At 34.1% G+C, this 20,453-nt stretch overlaps 1 long non-coding RNA gene across 2 annotated transcripts; it reads right to left on the bottom strand.

Moving 5' to 3' along the window:
• Positions 1-460: 460 nt before the first annotated feature.
• LOC149185812 (uncharacterized) lies at positions 461-17,541 on the bottom strand. 2 transcript variants are annotated; one of them, XR_016255663.1, is made up of 3 exons: positions 17,401-17,541; positions 16,851-17,242; positions 461-741 (listed from the first exon to the last, which is right to left on the bottom strand). It is a non-coding gene; the product is annotated as an uncharacterized LOC149185812 (long non-coding RNA). The 2 variants fall into 2 exon arrangements; XR_016255662.1 differs by lacking the exon at positions 461-741 and adding an exon at positions 16,389-16,665.
• Between the last annotated feature and the right edge of the window lie 2,912 nt (positions 17,542-20,453).

The following is a 20,453-nucleotide window of genomic DNA, read 5'->3' as shown; positions in this document are numbered from 1 at the left end:
TTTGCAAATATTTTAATAAGGTTGACGAAAAAGTGCCAATAATTCATATAATAGAAGTAACTCCAAAAGCACCCATATCAATTTAGGAAATGGTGATGGAGGTGATAAGCATGCAATAAACAATTGTTCTAAGAAGAAGAATCCTAACAAACATTTAAACAAAACCATTAAAAGTGAGTGTAATGTACATCAATTTTGGGTCGACTAAAGTGACCATAATAACAAAACCATCCATGGCCATGACTATTTGGCTATGTAACATATAAATAATGTTATTAGAAAATATAAGAATCATGGTTCGTGGAATGCTTTATCGAATTAGATATATAAATTTATAATAAAAATCACATTTAAAGCAATATGTATTTAAATTTAATTTTGATCGATAAATTTTGAATTAATTTGTTTATTTATTTAATTAGCTTAAAACTTCATGACAACAAAACCATTAAAAACAATGTAACATGCAGGTAATTTGTTAATAGATAAATAAAAATTACAATATATAAGCCTCAACCTCCTCCAATATGATGCATATCAATCTTGCGCCATAGGCTGACGTGACCATAATGGCATAACCAGCCATGGTCATGCCTATTCAGCTATATCGAATTGATATGGGGATGCCTTATTTATATATATAGAGGGGTTGTATCAAAACTAGCCATATATCAACACATAGTCAGTCTTAGATAGACAGATAAATCTTCGACTGCATTTATTCTTTACCCGTTCCCATACCTGCATTTATTGGTTTAGTTGCCATTACCTGCTATAAGTTGCCTTAGAAGTTGATTGGGTTGTTGCTGTCGCCCTTGCCTTTGTTGTTGTTGTTCAGGGTGTTGTTGCTCTTGCTGTTGTTGTTATTGCCCACGATGGGATCGTCGTTGATGGGTCCGTTAACGGGATTGCCGTGAATCTTGGTGTTCTTGTTGCCGCCGTTGGTGGTGTTGCCGCTGTTGTCCCCGATGATGGGATTGCCGTGGATCTTGGCGTTGCGGCCGACGACGTTCTTGTCGCTGCTGTTGTGCCTGCGGTCGACCTTGTTGTTGTTGCCGCTGATGTTCCGCCCATCGTTCAAAATTGAACCCTTCCTAGCCCTTCTTTAGGTTGCTGGCCCTTCCTAGAAGGGCTAAAAAAAAATTAGACTTCAAAAAATATTTAAAATATCAAAATCACTAGTCAATTACAAAGGTTAGATTAATTTTTTATATTTCAAAAGAAGGGAAATATTTTTAATAAGTTGTCAATACTTTTTTAAGTTAACAATAATTTCGAGTCTGTACTAGCGCATAAATCACTCTGACTAGTGATAGTTTTGTAGAAGAGACCAGCCAAAGTCCAAATGACCTCATACAATTTAACAATTATGTCATGATTTGGGGATGTTTCCCTGAGGCCCCAACTTACGCCAACATGATTCAACTTGCAACAATAAGACATGCAACATTCATGGTACTATTACACCTAGCATAGGGTAGCAGAGCACATTGAATAACCATTCAACAACTATGCACGTGCTCTCGCTCCTCCGCGATTATCCTTGAGTGCTCTTTCCCTACATTCATTTTTTCCATTTTCATTTGAATTGCAACCCATCATCCATAGAAGGAAAGTTGTCGTTTGACGCTAGACTATAAGGTATTTTTCATTATCCTCCTCATATCTTCATTAACATTTGGTTTTTCATTCTATGGATTATTTAATGCAACACTCCTTGAAGTAATGGCAGCCTTCGTGGTCACACAATGTATCCTGGGCACCATAGAATCCACACCCCAAGAAATCAACATTGTGGCTAGATATCCTAAATGCAATTGCTTGCCATCCTTCCATTCCAGGAATGGGTGGTCAAGTTGTTTTCTACATTGTTAATGGTGCAAATTTTTATTGTCATAATTATATGAATCTACCAACTATGAAAATAATATTTATCTTATATCAAGGGTATTGGACTCCACAATTATAATTCTCTCATTCAAACTCTTGCTTATTTTGCTTCGTTTCTTAAATCCATATAGATTTCTTGTCCAAGTACCATTTTTCATGAAGTGTTTGTTCTCTATTCAACAAATCAATGAATAACCTATCAAGAAATCTATAGTCAAATCATATGGCATCTTGCTAAGGTTGAATTTTTTCTATCTCAATCCCGCTAAGGGATTTTTAATTTATGTATTTACTTATTCTATTTTATTTACTTATTTAATAGTGTAAATATTGAAAAATGTCTCCTATTGGTCATCCTAAGAAGGATAAAATACAATTGTCAATTGTTGAATCATTTGGCTTTACACAACATTCTAATCAACCATGTAATATTCAAAATGAAGTTGATGCTCATCTACATGAATATGATGAATCAAATAGTGTAGAGCTTGTTGAAATAGAAAACCCATCAAAGAAACACAAAATAATACTCAAATCTAAATGGAATACAAGGTTTCCATGGGCTTATTTTAAAATCATCTAATGGTAATGAAAGGATAAAATGCTCATGATGTGTTAAATTTAAAAGTGAGACTCCATTTTCAAAGGAGGGAACTACCACTCTTCAAGTTAGTGGTATAAGTGGCCATGAAAACTCAAAAGCTCAATTTTTGGTTTACAACTTTTGGAGGGAAAAAGCGATTGAAGCAATATTCCAATCACTAAACGTGTAGAACTAATGGTAAATGCAGGGAAGGAGAAAATTATATCAATGATTGAAAACATGTATTTTGTTGCTATACATGATTTATCTTTAGAAATGTATAAGTCAATATGTGACTTGAATTGGTATAAATGCACTCCACACGTGCTTCTAATAGATGAATTTTCTGCATACACAAATACCACACCAAGAAAATATTTTCTTCAAGTTGCTAAAGAGGTGTATTGGAACAATCTAAAAGAGAAGATTTTACATAGGTCATTTTACTCAATTTCAGTTGATGAAAGAACTGATCAAATTATGGAACACCAATTGATTGTTTATATTACATATTTGACGAATGGAGGAAGAGGTCAATGTTTAACAAAGTTTATATGTTTACTTCAAATAAAGGATGGAATAGCTCAATGTATGTATGATCTAGTAAGAACTCTTTTAGCATAAATGGATTTATATTTGATGAAGTTTTTTGGTTTTGGTTTAGATGGTGCATCTTCCATGAGGGGTATTCATGAAGGTTTATCTCCTAAGCTTCGTATGCTCCTGATTTATTACTTATCCATTGCATAGCTCACAGAGAATCATTAACAAGCAATGAGGCTTCATCTCGTTTTCCAGAGTTGCAATATATTAACAAATTTGAAACAAAGTTTATTCATGGCTTGGAGAATCAACTAAAGGACATGGAAAATTGAGAGAGCTAATGTATACATTTCAAATCACTAAGTTAGTGGTATTACAAATTCATCAAATTAGGTGGATCTCAAGAGTCAAGGTCATGGAAAGACTTGTTAAATGCATGCATTATTTGTTAGGATTGGGAGTTAGGGGAGAAAAAAATGTATGAGTTGGAAACAATATTTCAAGTGCAAATTTGCATCCATATACTTGTAGACATGCTCGTTGAATTAAATAATTTGAATCAAAATTTCAAAGAGGATCATGTTGATATTACATATATTGACACTACTTTAGATGTTTCTATTAGCATGCTTGGTAAACAATTTTTGGAAAGCATTTTTGGTGTAGATGCAGTGCATATGTCTTCCTTTTTAGTTAAAGCATAAAGAGGAACCCTTGAAGTTGCAGATAGCACAAGTATGGCACATTTACATCCATTGAGGTTTGAAATTTTTCCAAAGATGAAAATATTCGGGGCTACTATATGATTGTATTCTTTTGGGAAAATGTTTTATTGTAAAGGTGATTAAATCTTTAGATAGGAGATTCATAGATTTACATGTATTTAATGTGGCTAAGTTTTTCACTTCTCAACATTATTATGAAGAATTGAATGATATAAACTTTCCAACAAAAAGATAGTTGAAATGTTTATGTGAAAAAATTTAGCGTTGGGGAATCATCTATTGTGGATACTGCTAGATGTTTGGGTGAAATGAATGAATTTATTTGTGCTATTTGTAAACCATACCCTAAAAATCATATGTATGGCATGAGACCTATGTGGAGATGAACATGAATGGTTTGAAGACTTTCCATATTTGATGCAATTATGGCAAGTTATTCTTGTTATCCCAACAACCACATCAGTGTGTGAAAGAAGCTTCTGAAAATTAAACAGGATAAAAAATGATGGTAGATAAAGACTTTCATTGGAGACATTAGATATGTTAATGTTTATATCTCTAAGTGCACATGATGCTCTAAATGAGGTAGATTGGAATGCTACTTATGATGTATGGAAATAAATGAAAACTAGAAATCCATTTGTATTGGGAAAATATATTTATATTTTCAATTATGTAAGTCCAAAATACTTTTGAAGATCATCAAATTATGTTTAGATTTTTATAATGGAATTTGAGAATATTTTTTGTTTATTTACTAGTTATATTCAGATTTTATAGTGTTTTATTGAAGCCACTCTTTAAATTTTAAAGATTTAGAATGGCACTATTTCATTATGGAATTTTTTTGAGGGGTTTATTTAGTAAATACTTTTTAGTAGAAGTGAATTTTTTTATAACCTTTCATCTTTGAAGGGTTGGATGAATATATGCCCTTCTCAATGAAATTAAGAGCAAGCCTTCAAATTTGATCACTGGTTCCGCCCTGCCGGTTGGAAATTGCTCATCTTGTTGGCTTACGGATACGGGATGGTATAATTAATTGAAGCTGGAAAGCCTTCAAATGCGACAAGACTCCCACTTCTGCAAAAAAAACGCCTTCAGTTCAACTCAATCCGCTAAAGTGCATCAATACATAAAGTGGATGTTGATAAGTTGGTGTGCATAAATACATAACATGATGAACAAATCATTGATATCTCACACATTAGAAAGCCTCAATCTAGGTTACACCTAATATACAACAACCATACCTACAACTGGAGAAGGGCAAATTCCGCAAGCAAGAGGTGAGAAATACAACGGCATAGGTTGTCTTATATAGAAGCAGGCGAACTCCAAACTCGGCTTTGAAAACCATCTGACCTCCCAACCAGGGTCAAATTTTGGAGTTAGAGAAAAATTCTTGACCACTTGTGGTGGCCTCTTCCGTGTCGTAATTTTTTTAATCAAGTGGAAGAGGGTATTCTCATCCCACTAGAGTTGAGAAAATGCTATGTTTTAATTTACAAGAGTGTCACGAGAATCACGTCATCAATCATGCAAAGTCCAGCGTCACGAGGATGACATACATCGACGATCCATACGATGGATATTTGCCGATGTAACTACAGGCGAAATTGGGCACACGGGTTATTCTTTCTCAGCCAAAAAAACATATTTTCCCTCTTTACCGATGTTACTACTTCCATTTATTCGTGCAAATGGGCAGACGAGTTGTCTTTTTCAGAGCAGAAAAAGAGAGAAATTCTCTGCCCTCTTTACAGATGTAACTACAATTTATTCGCGCATGCAATTGGGCAGACGAGTTATTCTGTTCAGCAAAAGAAACATAATATTTGCGTTACTTTGACTAGATGAGTTATTCCTCTTCGGCTTAGAATAAAGTCGTAACTCGTCTTTTTCTACTTCCAAAAATAATGCACACACACTTTTCTAAGGGACTAGCATATTACTCGAAACAAATAGTATAGTGGCCAGCACATTAGTTATTTTCTCATAGTTTGCGTAGATAAAATGTTGAAAAAGCAACAAGCCTGAATTGATGGAGGCACCTTAATTATTCGAAGCAGCTGGAATTTCTAGTGAAGTGATTAATCAAAAAGATTATTTATTTAATATTTGTGACTGAAAAAAACTTGATGCTTCTCTTGTGCTAAATGTAGAATGTAGTGTATTTGATGTGTAGTCATAGTCAATTTATATTTTATTGATTTGTAAATTGAGGTATTTTGTTAATGGTAATTCTTTTTTATTTGTGACATGGAGAATCTAATCTTACTTAACCGCCATAATAATGTAATATTACAGTGATAATATTTTTTTTGAAAAAATTGTCTAAAAAGTATTTTTGCTGCAAAAGATAGATAAATTCTTGCTTAAAAAATTATAAATATTAAAAACGAAATTTCTTCGTTATTACAATGGTCTAAAAATTATGCATATATATATATATAATTGTGATATAACCAAATTTCTTCGTTATTACAATGGTCTAAAAATTATGCATATATATATATATATATATATATATATATATATATATATATAAAATTGTGATATGTTTAAACTGAGTTTTGTAATTAAAAAAATAAGTTTTTATTTTTAAAATAATTATATAATAATTAAATAAATTTGTAGTAGTATTTTTAAGTGTTTAAATATTTTGAATATATATTAAATAAAAAATGACGGTTTTAATCAATTTTCATTTAATTGTTAATGAGTTCATCTCATTGTATTTGTTTATAAATAGAGTTATCTGATTCCACTAATAAAATTTTAAACATGTTTAGTAAAAATAAAAATATTTGTTAATTTATAATATTTAGTATGAAAGTAATTTAAATATTATAAAATAATTAAGTTTTATTTTATTTAATTAATGGTTAATAAGATTTAAAAAAAAATGGATGATTTGAAAAGTATAAATACTTCTTCATTTAAAACGATGAGGGATTCTTGGAGCTCTGTAACCCTAATGACCTTGCGGCCATGAGGTAGGTGGCGTGGAACACCTCGAAAGCAGGGGGAAAAGCATGGAAAGAAGTGAACAGGTGGCTCAGAAATGACAGAGGAGACTAGGAGGGGAGAGATCCCCTCCTACTAGGATGCAACAGCAGGAGAAGGAACAAGTAACAACAAATTGGATGTTGAACAAAGGACACCGGGACCTGTCCTAGGTGCACGCTGGAAAGCGGGAAGCAAAGGAAGATGTTTGCCCAAGGTTTGTCATTCCAATGAAAAAACTGGAAAGGTACAAAAGCTATATGAAGGACCATGCATTGGTCTGCAAGTTCATCGGAGTCTGGCCCTTAGAAAAAGAACTGACAAGATGGATCCATCAGAAATGGCAGCCACGTGGCCACATTGAACTGAAGCTGGGTACACGCGGGTTGTTTATGGTAATCTTCTCAAACCTGTAAGACAAAGAGAAAGTTTTTCAAAACGGACCATATTTTCATAACAATGCAGGTTTATTTATGAGGTATTGGGAAGAATGCTATAACCCGGACAAAGAAAAATTTCTAGTAGCACTTGTATGGGTTAGACTGTTTGGACTACCTATGGATTTCTGGGATCCAAATATTCTTAAAGGAATAGGGAACACCATAGGTAGTTTCGTAAAGATAGTGGAATCAACTAAAAGAGGGAGATATATCTCGTATGCAAGAATATGTGTGTACATGAACATTGCAAACCCTGTACCAGGTGCAGTCGAACTAGAATATCATGAGGAGACCTGGCAGCAAGCATTGGATTATGAACATATACCTTTTAGATGTATAAAATGTCATGAATATGGATACCTTTTCAAGGAATTCCCCTTAAATGCAGAGGAAGAGGAGAGAAAGACCAAGCAATAGAGGAAAACCACTGAAGACGATGAGGGGTTTCAAGAAGTAAAACTCAAAAAATGACCCACCAATGAATTCCAGAAGAATGGCAGGAAATAACAGCAAACCAAAAGTAAAGAGACAAATAGGTATGAAATACAACAAATAGAAGAAGGGGAGTTAGAAACCCGAAATATGGACTACCAAGAAGAGACAGATCATGAAGGTGGGGGGAAACAACAGGACACGAACAATAATAAGCAGAAAGATCAAGAAGAACCCAAAGTATACGTATATTTTTTGGTACATGTTTTGGTGATGTTTGGTACATGTATATATGTATATGGACATAGATACCACCATGAGCTATGTTATAAATCTCCAATAAGCGGTATGGGTGTCATGTCATTAGGTTGTTATGTTTGTTATGTTTTCATGTGGTTTACATCTCAATAGATTGATCATTGTAAATATTGCATCGAGCTAAGTTATAAAGCTCCATCGGCACTAAATTTTTCTTGCAACATTTGTGTGGTTATAGGTGTTGTTGAACACCAAGGACGATTATTCCAAGTTGAATTTTGGGCAAGACATCCTTGTGTGGGTATTCATTTGGTTTATTATGGCTAATGAAATTGGAAAAGGAAATGGCTAAGGATTTGGAAAGGAAAAATGGCATTTTGGCACATTTATTTATGAAGATAATGGAAATTACGAGGAAAGGGAGGTGAAAGGTCATAGGTTTCATGTGAGGAGTAAATGGAAGGAAAATAATGGAAAATGAAGAAACTAGAGGCGTAATTGATAAAAAAGGCTATTGAGGATTAGTTGTTAACCTTTTGTCAATTCAGTTTTGGAGCTCTTTGATTATTTTATCTCTCTATCATACTCTAGGATACTTAGAGTTTTCTTGGAGCACTCTTGGAGAGTGTGGCATACTTGGAGTTTTGGAGAAAGAAGGAAAAAGAAGAGAAGGGAAGTGCAAGAGGACATCAGGATCAACAACTACAACATATTTGGCATGCAGGTACCTTGTTACTTGTATGTTTTCCTCACTAGTTTTGGCATGCATGGCATATGAATGTGGATTATTAATCATGATTTGTCACTAGCATGGATGATTTCCTGGATTGACAGTGGATTTCCTAGGCTTTCCATTTCCTGGATAACCATGGAGATTGTGGGTTTATTTAGTTGTTTTGTTTTGGTTGGTTCTCATGTTTCCTTTAGCTTGGGTTCAGTTATTAGTTCCTAGAAGCCCTCCAAGGAAAAACACTCTCAAAGCCTTGTAATAGCTTGGGTTGAGTTACTAGTCCTAGAAGCCTTGGTTGGAATTTTTTGCTGGAAACCCTTGGTGCGTTGAGTTACTAGTCCTGGAAGCCCTGTTTTGAATAACACTCTGGATGCTCGACGATAGATGTGGGTTAAGTTACTAGTCCTCAAAGCCTTGGTTGGAACAAATGCTCTGGAGTTGTGCAAGGCTTGGATAGATACCAATTTGATGATGGTTTTGTGATACCCAACCATGAGGTGGAATCATTGTTTGATGGGTTGAGGTGGCTAGCCTTTAGAAGCCCTAGATGGTTTTGGATTGATGTGCTCTATGAGATCCCACATTCATTCTTGCAATATGGAACAAGGGTGAATGATTCAAGATAAAATTTTCTCAAACATTCTACAGTCGAGTGGAATGTGGAAGTCCCATCTCGGGTTTACATTTTTCATCATCAATATGAGGTTATTCCTCGTATTTATAGGAGTATTATACTGGCTTTTATGTGGATTATATGGCTATGACTTCTTTAGTATTTCTTTTGCTATTATGTTGGTTATGTGTATGTTTTATGATAGTGGCTATGTATGGCTCTCATCACGTTTTTACTTGTAGATGAATGATCAATGTATCTATGACCTAATGGATGAAATGGAAACTAACTTGTTGAGGCATCAATGCTTCTTAGAGGTTCTCAACTAGTTATGAGACCCCTATACTTAGATTTGTTATTGACATCTGTAGATTACATATTCGTGATATGTTTGATAAAATGTCTGTCATGGATAGTAGGGGTCCAATCAAGGGCTTTTTCAAGTATTTGCATTTGCCTCATTGTTTCCTTGTTATATTTATGATCTAAAGGCGTCATTTAATTCTTGGCAGTGACCTAGGATCTTGGCCTAAAAAAGTGGCTCAAATCTGAGGGTTGCCAGCACAACACTGAGAAAAATAGTCCATGGATGCTGGCATGCGTTGTCATGATAGTGTCCAGAACCTCGTGGACAATGTCAGGCCCATAGCATGGGATCGTCGGAATGTCAAGAGGTTTAAAACCTCAGTGGGACCGAAGGGTTGGTTACTAGAAGTGTTGGGATGGTTCCTAGGGGTCTTGTAGCTAATGTTGAAGGTATGTATGATGTGTTTTAGTCGATTGAATCCAATGATAGTAGCCTCTCGTCACATCTTTACCTCAGTTGGCCAGTTACTTGGGTAGATGTGGGAGGAGGGTGTTACAATGGAGGGCCATGAGCTGAGTGTATGGTGTTGCAGAATAAGAAGAGAACAACCTGTTTCCTGGGATGAATGAAGTGAAGGCTGCATAGGAGAACAAAGAAGTAGGAATCAGGCAGAGTGGCTATCAAGTATAGAGAGAGTTGTATTTCGTATTAAGTGTGGGTGGGATCCTACATATAAGAAGTTGGTGCTTCCATATTAGAGGACGTGTGAATATAGATTAGGGGTTGGTGCCTCCTGGAAGTTTTTTCTTAAATAAATCCAAGGAGTTGCAACTTTGTGCTTTCATAAATCCAAGGAGTTGCAACATTTGGCTTGCATAAATCCAAGGAGATGAAAGTTGGTGCTTGCAAAAAATTCATGAAGTTAGTGCCTCCATTGGTGCTTTTGGTAAGAAGATTATATTTCTACAAAAGAAGGGAGTTGGTGCTTTATATTAGTGGGTGCTATAAATCAAGGGGAGTTCATATTTACATCAAATAACAAACAAGTTTTGGTGGTTTTTCTCTCGAAAGGGTTTCCATGTTAAACATCTGAGTCTCATGTGTATGTTTCATGTGCTGATTTGTATTGCTATTAAATATGTTTTATTGCTAGTCACATGAATGGTTTCCATGTTTGAATGAGAAAATATAAATTGGCATAAAATTTTAAAGTTATCGTTAATACTGATTCTCACCACCTATCAATATTAAACATTGTTTCCAATAAATTCAATGCTTGGGAGGTACTATGAGACAATTGTATGAGGAAATGATCACTCTCCATAAGGTGGTAGTTCCCTTGCATACAATTCAAAAGAAATCGTGGGAAAATGTCAAAGTTCTAAACACATCTTCTGCAATGATCGATGTGATCTAGGAATGGGGCATTAAGTGGAGAAACAAACTAGATGAGTTGGCCAGGAAAACAAGTCAAGAAGCAGAGTTGGAAAGGGTTCGGTTCAGAATGATTTTACATATAAACAGCCAACTCAAAACTTATGTGGCCAATATCATAACTACCTATTCATGACTATATCATAGCTTAGACTCTTTGGTTAGAGTGCACAAGATTCCTTGTGTTGGAACATTTGTGGAAAGAAAGGGGAAAAATAGGTAAGAAATTGAAGAATTCTTGAACAACCTGTGGCAAATGTCCAACAAATATGATTTGGAGATCACAAGGTAGAACATTCAATAGTTTGTAATTGGATCTACCAAATTAAACATGAAGTTGTTCTTATTGTTGAATAATGTTTAGACTAGCTCCAAAATTATTTTCCCAGATGCAATGGAGGAAAAAATTGAACACAGACCATATCTTCCATCAAAGTTTGAGGACATAATAACGAAATACAAGGCTTGGTACCACTATGTTAAATCAAAGGTTCAAGTATAATTTGTTGAGCTAGAGTTTCCTCAAACTCAGGCATAATGTATAGATTTTTGTGTTATTGGCCTCTAGCCACATTTTGTCTTATGAGGTTTTGTATTTAGAGAATAATAAGAAATGTAAATGTATGTTATATACCTAGGGGGGATAATATGGGGTACCAAGGGAGGTACCCAAGGTAATAATGTAATAATGGGATGGGCCATAGTAATAAATAAGGTGGTTAACCCATATCATGTAAGGGACCACAAGTAGTTAATAGTAATGTAATGGGCCCATGGTATTAGTTGATGATATGAGGGAACCATGGTAATGACCCATGGTATTGTATGTATGAGGCCTATATAGAGGCTAGAGACTCCAAGTCAAGGAATATAGTGAAGGAATATTGTATGAATAGGCATATGGCTTGTGGAGTGTTCTCCTTCCTTAAGGAGTGAATGTATGGTGTTACCCTACCTTAAGGGTTTCATCAATAAAGTGAATCATTTCTATCTATTTCTATCTTATTGTTTCTTGGGTTAATTCTATTATCATATATTCTTGGGTTAGATCTATAACAAGGCTCCGATACCACTTGTTATAGCTCTAACCTAGAAATATTATAGCTATGATATAAACATATAAGACAATGCAAATAAACCCAAAAATAATATGAAATGATTCTTTATTAATCAAAACCCTTATGGTAGGGCAACACCATACATTCACTCCTTAAGGAAGGAGAACACTCCACAAGCCATATGCCTGTTCATACAATAATCCTTCACTATATTCCTTGACTTGGAGTCTCTAGCCTCTATATAGGCCTCATACATACAATACCATGGGTCATTACCATGGTTCCCTCATATCATCAACTAATACCATGGGCCCATTACATTATTATTAACTACTTGTGGTCCCTTACATGATATGGGTTAACCACCTTATTTATTACTATGGCCCATCCCATTATTACATTATTACCTTGGGTACCTCCCTTGGTACCCCATATTATCCCCCCTAGGTATATAGCAATGTAAGTGGAAGTCAAAAGAGTCAAATAGGGAATATGAAGAGTTAATAGTTAGAATAAAGACAAAGGAAGCTCAGGAGTCATGATGGATCTCAAAGGTCATAAGGGGACTTTAAGGGTCACCTCATTTGTTACAAATGAACACTCATAACTCAAGCAAAGGGCTTTGAACTAGAGATTGGGAGCCTTGGATTCTCTAGTCTAGCATAGGAGTATGTATCATACTTTGGAGAAGTAAGTTGTAGCTTCATGTTTCACTAATGGGGCTAGTGGCATTTCACCATATTGTATACTTAGAACTTTCACTTAATGATCAGAAGCTCTCAGAGCCAACACACTTTCATGCATATATCGTGGATGGCGTAAGACCATTCTTTAAATGTTTACGATCTATGTTATTTCATTCATGCTAAGGATAATGAAATATTTTGTTAGATTTAGTGTATATCTTGTTGATGGTGTGTTTTCCTTGCTTTCATGATCGTTATTATATTGTCAAATAATTTGTAGGTTAATTAATGTTTCTCTCATATGTGTATGTGTCTCTTTTAGGATAATGCTATTAATTTTCTTCTAGAGGCTCACTCTATTTTCCCTTTGCATGAAGGAACCTCTTATTCATGACAATTGATATTCCACAACGTTTACTTGCTACCACCAAAGTTATGTGTATGTTTTCTTATGTGTTTATTGTAGCCAAGGCACATCTTTAAGACCACCATTATAGAAACTCGCCATATATCTTGTTGGCGCTTCCACTCTAAATGGTGTGAGGTCTAATTGGGCCTTCATATCACGAAGATCCCCTTTCCCTGTTGTCGACATTCGACACCATCACTAGTCCCATAATCAAACCCCTATATAATGAGTTGAAGTGAATAGGAGAATATACAATTGAAGGAGGGCCTTAATGTATTCCCCCATTTATTTGAAACATAATATATCAAGAGATAATGTAAATGAATGAAGCCATGAGCTACAATATACACTCTTATGGCTGGCACAAAAGGTCAACAAGGATTGTAGATGGTCTATTGAGGTTTAGGATTCCCTTGAACATGTAACAACATGACATAAAAGTGACTTCGTAACATTGGCTAATCAACATCATGTGATATTTCATAATAATGCAGGAGGCATTTAATCATGGTTCATAATGACTGGAATAGTAACCAACTCCAAAAGTAACCATATCATAGATAATTCCTAACATATTATTTTTAAGTAGGAGTGCATGGAAAAACCTCATGATAAGATTCACACAAGTAATATTCATACTTCTTCAATCCGTATTTGCAAATATTTTAATAAGGTTGACGAAAAAGTGCTAATGGTTCATATGATAGAAGTAACTCCAAAAGCACCCATATCAATTTAGGAAATGGTGATGGAGGTGATAAGCATGCAATAAGCAATTGTTCTAAGAAGAAGAATCCTAACAAACATTTAAACAAGTTGTTTATTTTAGTTTTCTTGATAAAGTTAAGGTAGAAAATGCATTCATGGAGATCAAAACAAAGCTAAATTTGACTAGGATACCTCCATTTCTTGTGACTTACATGAAAAGTAAAGACCATATTCACAATAATAATGTTGTGGCTGACAATAAATTAAATAGGAGAGCAATGGAACACATCAAAAAATTTGGAAATACAAACATAGAAAATAATAAAGAAAGAGAGACACAGATATACATAGTTCACCCAATCTAGGCTACATCTTAAGAGAAACAACTAGTCCTTGTTATTATATTATCCAACAAATTGAAGGAATACAACATACAACAATGTTTTGTCACTTTCTCTTCACTCTCACACAATCTCCTCTCATTTTCTCACACATAATAATCATCAACTTTTGCAACACAATTCCCTTATATAAAACTAGGGTTACCTTCTAGGGAAGAATTCCATAAATTAATATAACTCCTACTCTCAGACCTTATTTACAATATTTTACAACATAATTTTTATCTATTTTTTTTTTTTTAGTGGGTGTTTCCCTCGAAGCCCCACCATGGGGGAAGCTACAGTAGTGGGTGTGAAAGCCCCGCCATACCCCCTGGTCAAGGAGTGAGATCCAAACAAGGCTGAAATAAAAACTCTGAATCTGGACTATAATCAAGCTCTCCACCCAATAGTGGTGTCAAATCTTAGAACATTCGAAGATGAATTTTGTATCCTACATAATTGTAATTATGAGATGAAGTAAACTACATTTATGGTTTCTTCTTCAAATTTGAATAGAGAAATCATGATATAGTAAATGAACATTATACTCAATACTCTTAAAAAGCAATAATTACTTTAATAAATAATAGATTTAATTTAGGGGCAATTGTTTGATAACTTGGATTTAGATTTTTTTGAGTTTTACTACACTTCTTATATGAAAGAAATCTATATTTAGTGTATGTAAGAATATAAATAGTTGTGAAATTAATATGAGTGCAAGAAATATTAATAAATGAACTACTTGTCTTAACCCAAAAAAGAATAGAAGTTTACAACAAAATTTAATTGAACTTGACAATATAATGAAAATCATTAAACCCTAACAATTATATCCTTAGGTATACAAGATGCATTTGACAAGGAAGATGTATCTAAGAGAACAAGTAAGGACCAAGATGCCAAAGAATGTATCATACTTGTAAGGGAAATTATGACATGTATATATATATATATATATATATATATATACAACACACACACACAGAGATCTATCTATCTATCTATCTATCTATATCTATATCTATATCTATATCTATATATATATATATATATATATATATATATATATATATATATATATATATATATATGAAATCATTGTCTCTCTAAGCCACAAGGCTAGATTGAGGGTCAATACAACAATATTCCTAGGCATGTAGTCATTACAACAATATTTCTCACCATCATGTCACTCACATGGACTTCAACATAGATTCAAGAATAATATTCTTTCCAAACATCCCACATAAGCTCAATTGAGTTTTATATATATATATATATATACATTTATAGACAGTTGGTATATCTTTCATAGGAAAGTTGGCATATTGTTGATAAGAAAGTTGTGTTAGGATGCATGCTTAATGCATTGAAGCATATAGAGCATTTTACCATTTTTTCAACAATAAATATGTCAAATTATTTGAAGAAAAGTAAAAATGGTGACTCTAATTAAAATGCCAAAAACTTACTTTTAATCAAATAAAAACTTGTACTAAATCAAAAAATATTCAAAATACAAGTTGAGAATACTTATAGAATTAATCAAAATACCATTATAGTATTAAAAAACAAACATCTAAAGTTTTCTTCAACATAAAAGATAAAAACACATTTGAAATATCCATTAATTAATGGCTCCCCATTAATAACTAAAAAAACCTAAACATTAAAATAATAGAAAATAAAAATACCTTTAAATCCAAAAAAAACTCATGATATCAATTAATAATTTTGTCATTCTTAACCAAACCATTAAAAGTGAGTGTAATGCACATCAATTTTGGGTCGACTAAAGTGACTATAATAACAAAACCATCCATGGCCATGACTATTTGGCTATTGAATCCACATAGAGTGAGAATATGGATTTTTTTGTTTTAAAAATTGAAATAAAATTACAAAGTTTTTTCCTTACAAAAATAAAAATAACATTATAAGTGAATCTAATTTTACAAAGTGAATTTAGTTTGTAACATATAAATAATGTTATTAGAAAATATAAGAATCATGGTTGGTGGAATGCTTTATCGAATTACACATATAAATTTATAATAAAATTCACATTTAAAGCAATATGTATTGAAATTTAATTTTGATCGATAAGTTTTGAATTAATTTGTTTATTTATTTAATTAGCTTAAAACTTCATGACAACCAAACCATTAAAAACAATGTAACATGCAGGTAATTTGTTAATAGATAAATAAAAATTACAATCTATAAGTCTCAACCTCCTCCAATAGGATGCATATCAATCTTGCGCCATAGGCTGACGTGACCATAATGGCATAACCAGCCATGGTCATGCCTATTCAGCTATATCGAATTGATATGGGGATGCCTTATTTATATAAATAGAGGGGTTGTATCAAAACTAGCCATATATCAACACATAGTCAGTCTTAGACAGATAAATCTTCGACTGCATTTATTCTTTACCCGTTCACGTACCTGCGATACAATAACAATGTAACTAAGCAAAAGAAAAGAAAATCATTACGTCTTTGTGCATATGAAATAAAAGCGAAAACATAAACCATGACATATTTGTCCATATTTGTGAAGAAAAAGCAAAGCATAGATTTTACAAAGGAAAACAAAAGGCAGTTAGTATAAGTTGGTCTACTTGTCATTACCCTTGCTCTAGAACTTGATCGCGCTGTTGCTGCCGCCCTTGCCTTTGTTGTTGCTGTTCAGGGTGTTGTTGCTCTTGCTGTTGTTGTTGTTGCCCACGATGGGATCCCCGTCGATGGGTCCGTTAACGGGATTGCCGTGAATCTTGGTGTTCTTGTTGCCGTTGTTGGTGGTGTTGCCGCTGTTGTCCCCGATGATGGGATTGCCGTGGATCTTGGCGTTGCGGCCGACGACGTTCTTGTCGCCGCTGTTGTGCCTGCGGTCGACCTTGTTGTTGTTGCCGCTGATGTTCCGCCCTGCCTGTTGGGAATTGCTCATCTTGTTGGCTTACGGATACTGGATGGTATAATTAATTGAAGCTGGAAAGCCTGCAAATGCGACAAGACTCCCACTTCTGCAAAAAAAACACGCCTTCAGTTCAACTCAATCCGCTAAAGTGCACCAATACATAAAGTGGATGTTGATAAGTTGGTGTGCATAAATACATAACATGATGAACAAATCATTGATATCTCACACATTAGAAAGCCTCAATCTATACAACAACCATACCTACAACTGGAGAAGGGCAAATTCCGCAAGCAAGAGGTGAGAAATACAACGGCATAGGTTGTCTTATATAGAAGCAGGCGAACTCCAAACTCGGCTTTGAAAACCATCTGACCTCCCAACCAGGGTCAAATTTTGGAGTTAGAGAAAAATTCTTGACCTTTTCCGTGTCAGTAATTTTTTTAATCAAGTGGAAGAGGGTATTCTCATCCCACTAGAGTTGAGAAAATGCTATGTTTTAATTTACAAGAGTGTCACGAGAATCACGTCATCAATCATGCAAAGTCCAGCGTCACGAGGACGACATACATCGACGATCCATACGACGGATATTTGCCGATGTAACTACAGGGGAAATTGGGCACACGGGTTATTCTTTCTCAGCCAAAAAAAATATTTTCCCTCTTTACCAATGTTACTACTTCCATTTATTCGCGCAACTGGGCAGACGAGTTGTCTTTTTCAGAGCAGAAAAAGAGAGAAATTCTCTGCCCTCTTTACAGATGTCACTACAATTTATTCGCGCAATTGGGCAGACGAGTTATTCTGTTCAGCCAAAGAAACATAATATTTGCCTTACTTTGACTAGATGAGTTATTCCTCTTCGGCATAGAATAAAGTCGTAACTCGTCTTTTTCTACTTCCAAAAATAATGCGCACACACTTTTCAAGAGACTAGTATATTACTCGAAACAAATAGTATAGTGGGCAGCACATTAGTTATTTTCTCATAGTTTGGCGTAGATAAAATGTTGAAAAAGCAACAAGCCTGAATTGATGGAGGCACCTGAATTATTCGAAGCAGCTGGAATTTCTAGTGAAGTGATTAATCAAAAAGGTTATTTATTTAATATTTGTGACTGAAAAAAACTTGATGCTTCTCTTGTGCTAAATGTAAAATGTAGTGTATTTGATGTGTAGTCATAGTCAATTTATATTTTATTGATTTGTAAATTGAGGTATTTTGTTAATGGTAATTCTTGTTTATTTGTGACATGGAGAATCTAATCTTACTTAATCGCCATAATAATGTAATATTACAGTGATAATATTTTTTTTGAAAAAATTGTCTAAAAAGTATTTTGGCTGCAAAAGATAGATAAATTCTTGCTTAAAAAATTATAAACATTAAAAACGAAATTTCTTTGTTATTACAATGGTCTATAAATTATCTATCTATCTATCTATCTATCTATCTATCTATCTATATATATATATAATTGTGATATGTTTAAACTGAGTTTTGTAATTAAAAAATATGTTGTTTTTATCTTTAAAATAATTATATAATAATTAAATAAATTTGTAGTAGTATTTTTAAGTGTTTAAATATTTTGAATATATATTAAATAAAAAATGACGGTTTTAATCATTTTTCATTTAATTGTTAATGAGTTCATCTCATTGTATTGTTTATATATAGAGTTATCTGATTCCACTAATAAAATTTTAAACATGTTTAGTAAAAATAAAAATATTTGTTAATTTATAATATTTAGTATGAAAGTAATTTAAATATTATAAAATAATTAAGTTTTATTTTATTTAATTAATGGTTAATAAGATTTAAAAAAAATGGATGATTTGAAAAGTATAAATACTTCTTCATTTAAAACAATGAGGGATTCTTGGAGCTCTGCAACCCTAATGACCTTGCGGCCATGAGGTAGGTGGCGTGGAACACCTCGAAAGCAGGGGGAAAAGCATGGAAAGAAGTGAACAGGTGGCTCAGAAATGACAGAGGAGACTAGGAGGGGAGAGATCCCCTCCTACTGGGATGCAACAGCAGGAGAAGGAACAAGTAACAACAAATCGGATGTTGAACAAAGGACACCGGGACTTGTCCTGGGTGCACGCTGGAAAGCGGGAAGCAAAGGAAGATGTCTGCCCTACGTAGTGGAGAAACCAAGGTTTGTCATTCAAATGAAAAACTGGAAAGGTACAAAATCTATATGAAGGACCATGCATTGGTCTGCAAGTTCATCGGAGTTTGGCCCATAGAAAAAGAACTGACAAGATGGATCCATTAGAAATGGCAGCCACACGGCCACATTGAACTGAATCTGGGTACACGCGGGTTGTTTATTGTAATCTTCTCAAACCTACAAGACAGAGAAAGTTTTTCAAAACGGACCATATTTTCATAACAATTCAGGTTTATTTATGAGGTATTGGGAAGAATGCTATAACTTGGACAAAGAAAAATTTCTAGTAGCACTTGTATGGGTTAGACTGTTTGGACTACCTATGGATTTCTGGGATCCAAATATTCTTAAAGGAATAGGGAACACCATAGGTATTTTTGTAAAGATAGTGGAATCAACTAAAAGAGGGAGATATACCTCGTATGCAAGAATATGTGTGTACATGAACATTGCAAACCCTGTACCAGGTGCAGTCGAATTAGAATATCATGAGGAGACCCGACAACAAGCATTGGATTACGAACATATACCTTTTAGATGTAGAAAATGTTATGAATATGGATACCTTTTCAAGGAATTCCCCTTAAATGCAGAGGAAGAGGAGAGAAAGACCAAGCAATAGAGGAAAACCACTGAAGATGATGAGGGGTTTCAAGAAGTAAAACTCAAAAAATGACCCACCAATGAATTCCAGAAGAATGGCAGGAAATAACAGCAAACCAAAAGTAAAGAGACAAATAGGTATGAAATACTGCAAACAGAAGAAGGGGAGTTAGAAACCCGAAAGATGGACTACCAAGAAGAGATAGATCATGAAGGCGGGGGAAACAACAGGACGCGAATAATAATAAGCAGAAAGCTCAAGAAGAACCCAAAGTATACGTATATTTTTTGGTACATGTATGGTGATGTTTGGTACATTTATATATGTATATGGACATAAATACCACCATGAACTATGTTATAAATCTCCAATAAGTGGTATGGGTGTCATGTCATTAGGTTGTTATGTTTGTTATGTTTTCATGTGGTTTACATCTCAATAGATTGATCATTGTAAATATTGCATCGAGCTAAGTTATAAAGCTCCATCGGCACTAAATTTTTCTTGCAACATTTGTGTGGTTATAG

The sequence above is a fragment of the Pinus tabuliformis genome, chromosome 3_1, assembly GCF_031772625.1.
Source record: "Pinus tabuliformis cultivar Carrire ecotype Pingquan chromosome 3_1, CPIR1, whole genome shotgun sequence".
NCBI lineage: Eukaryota > Viridiplantae > Streptophyta > Pinopsida > Pinales > Pinaceae > Pinus > Pinus tabuliformis.
The sequence above is the reverse complement of the archived record's forward strand: the minus strand, read 5'-3'. Positions and strand labels throughout refer to the sequence as shown.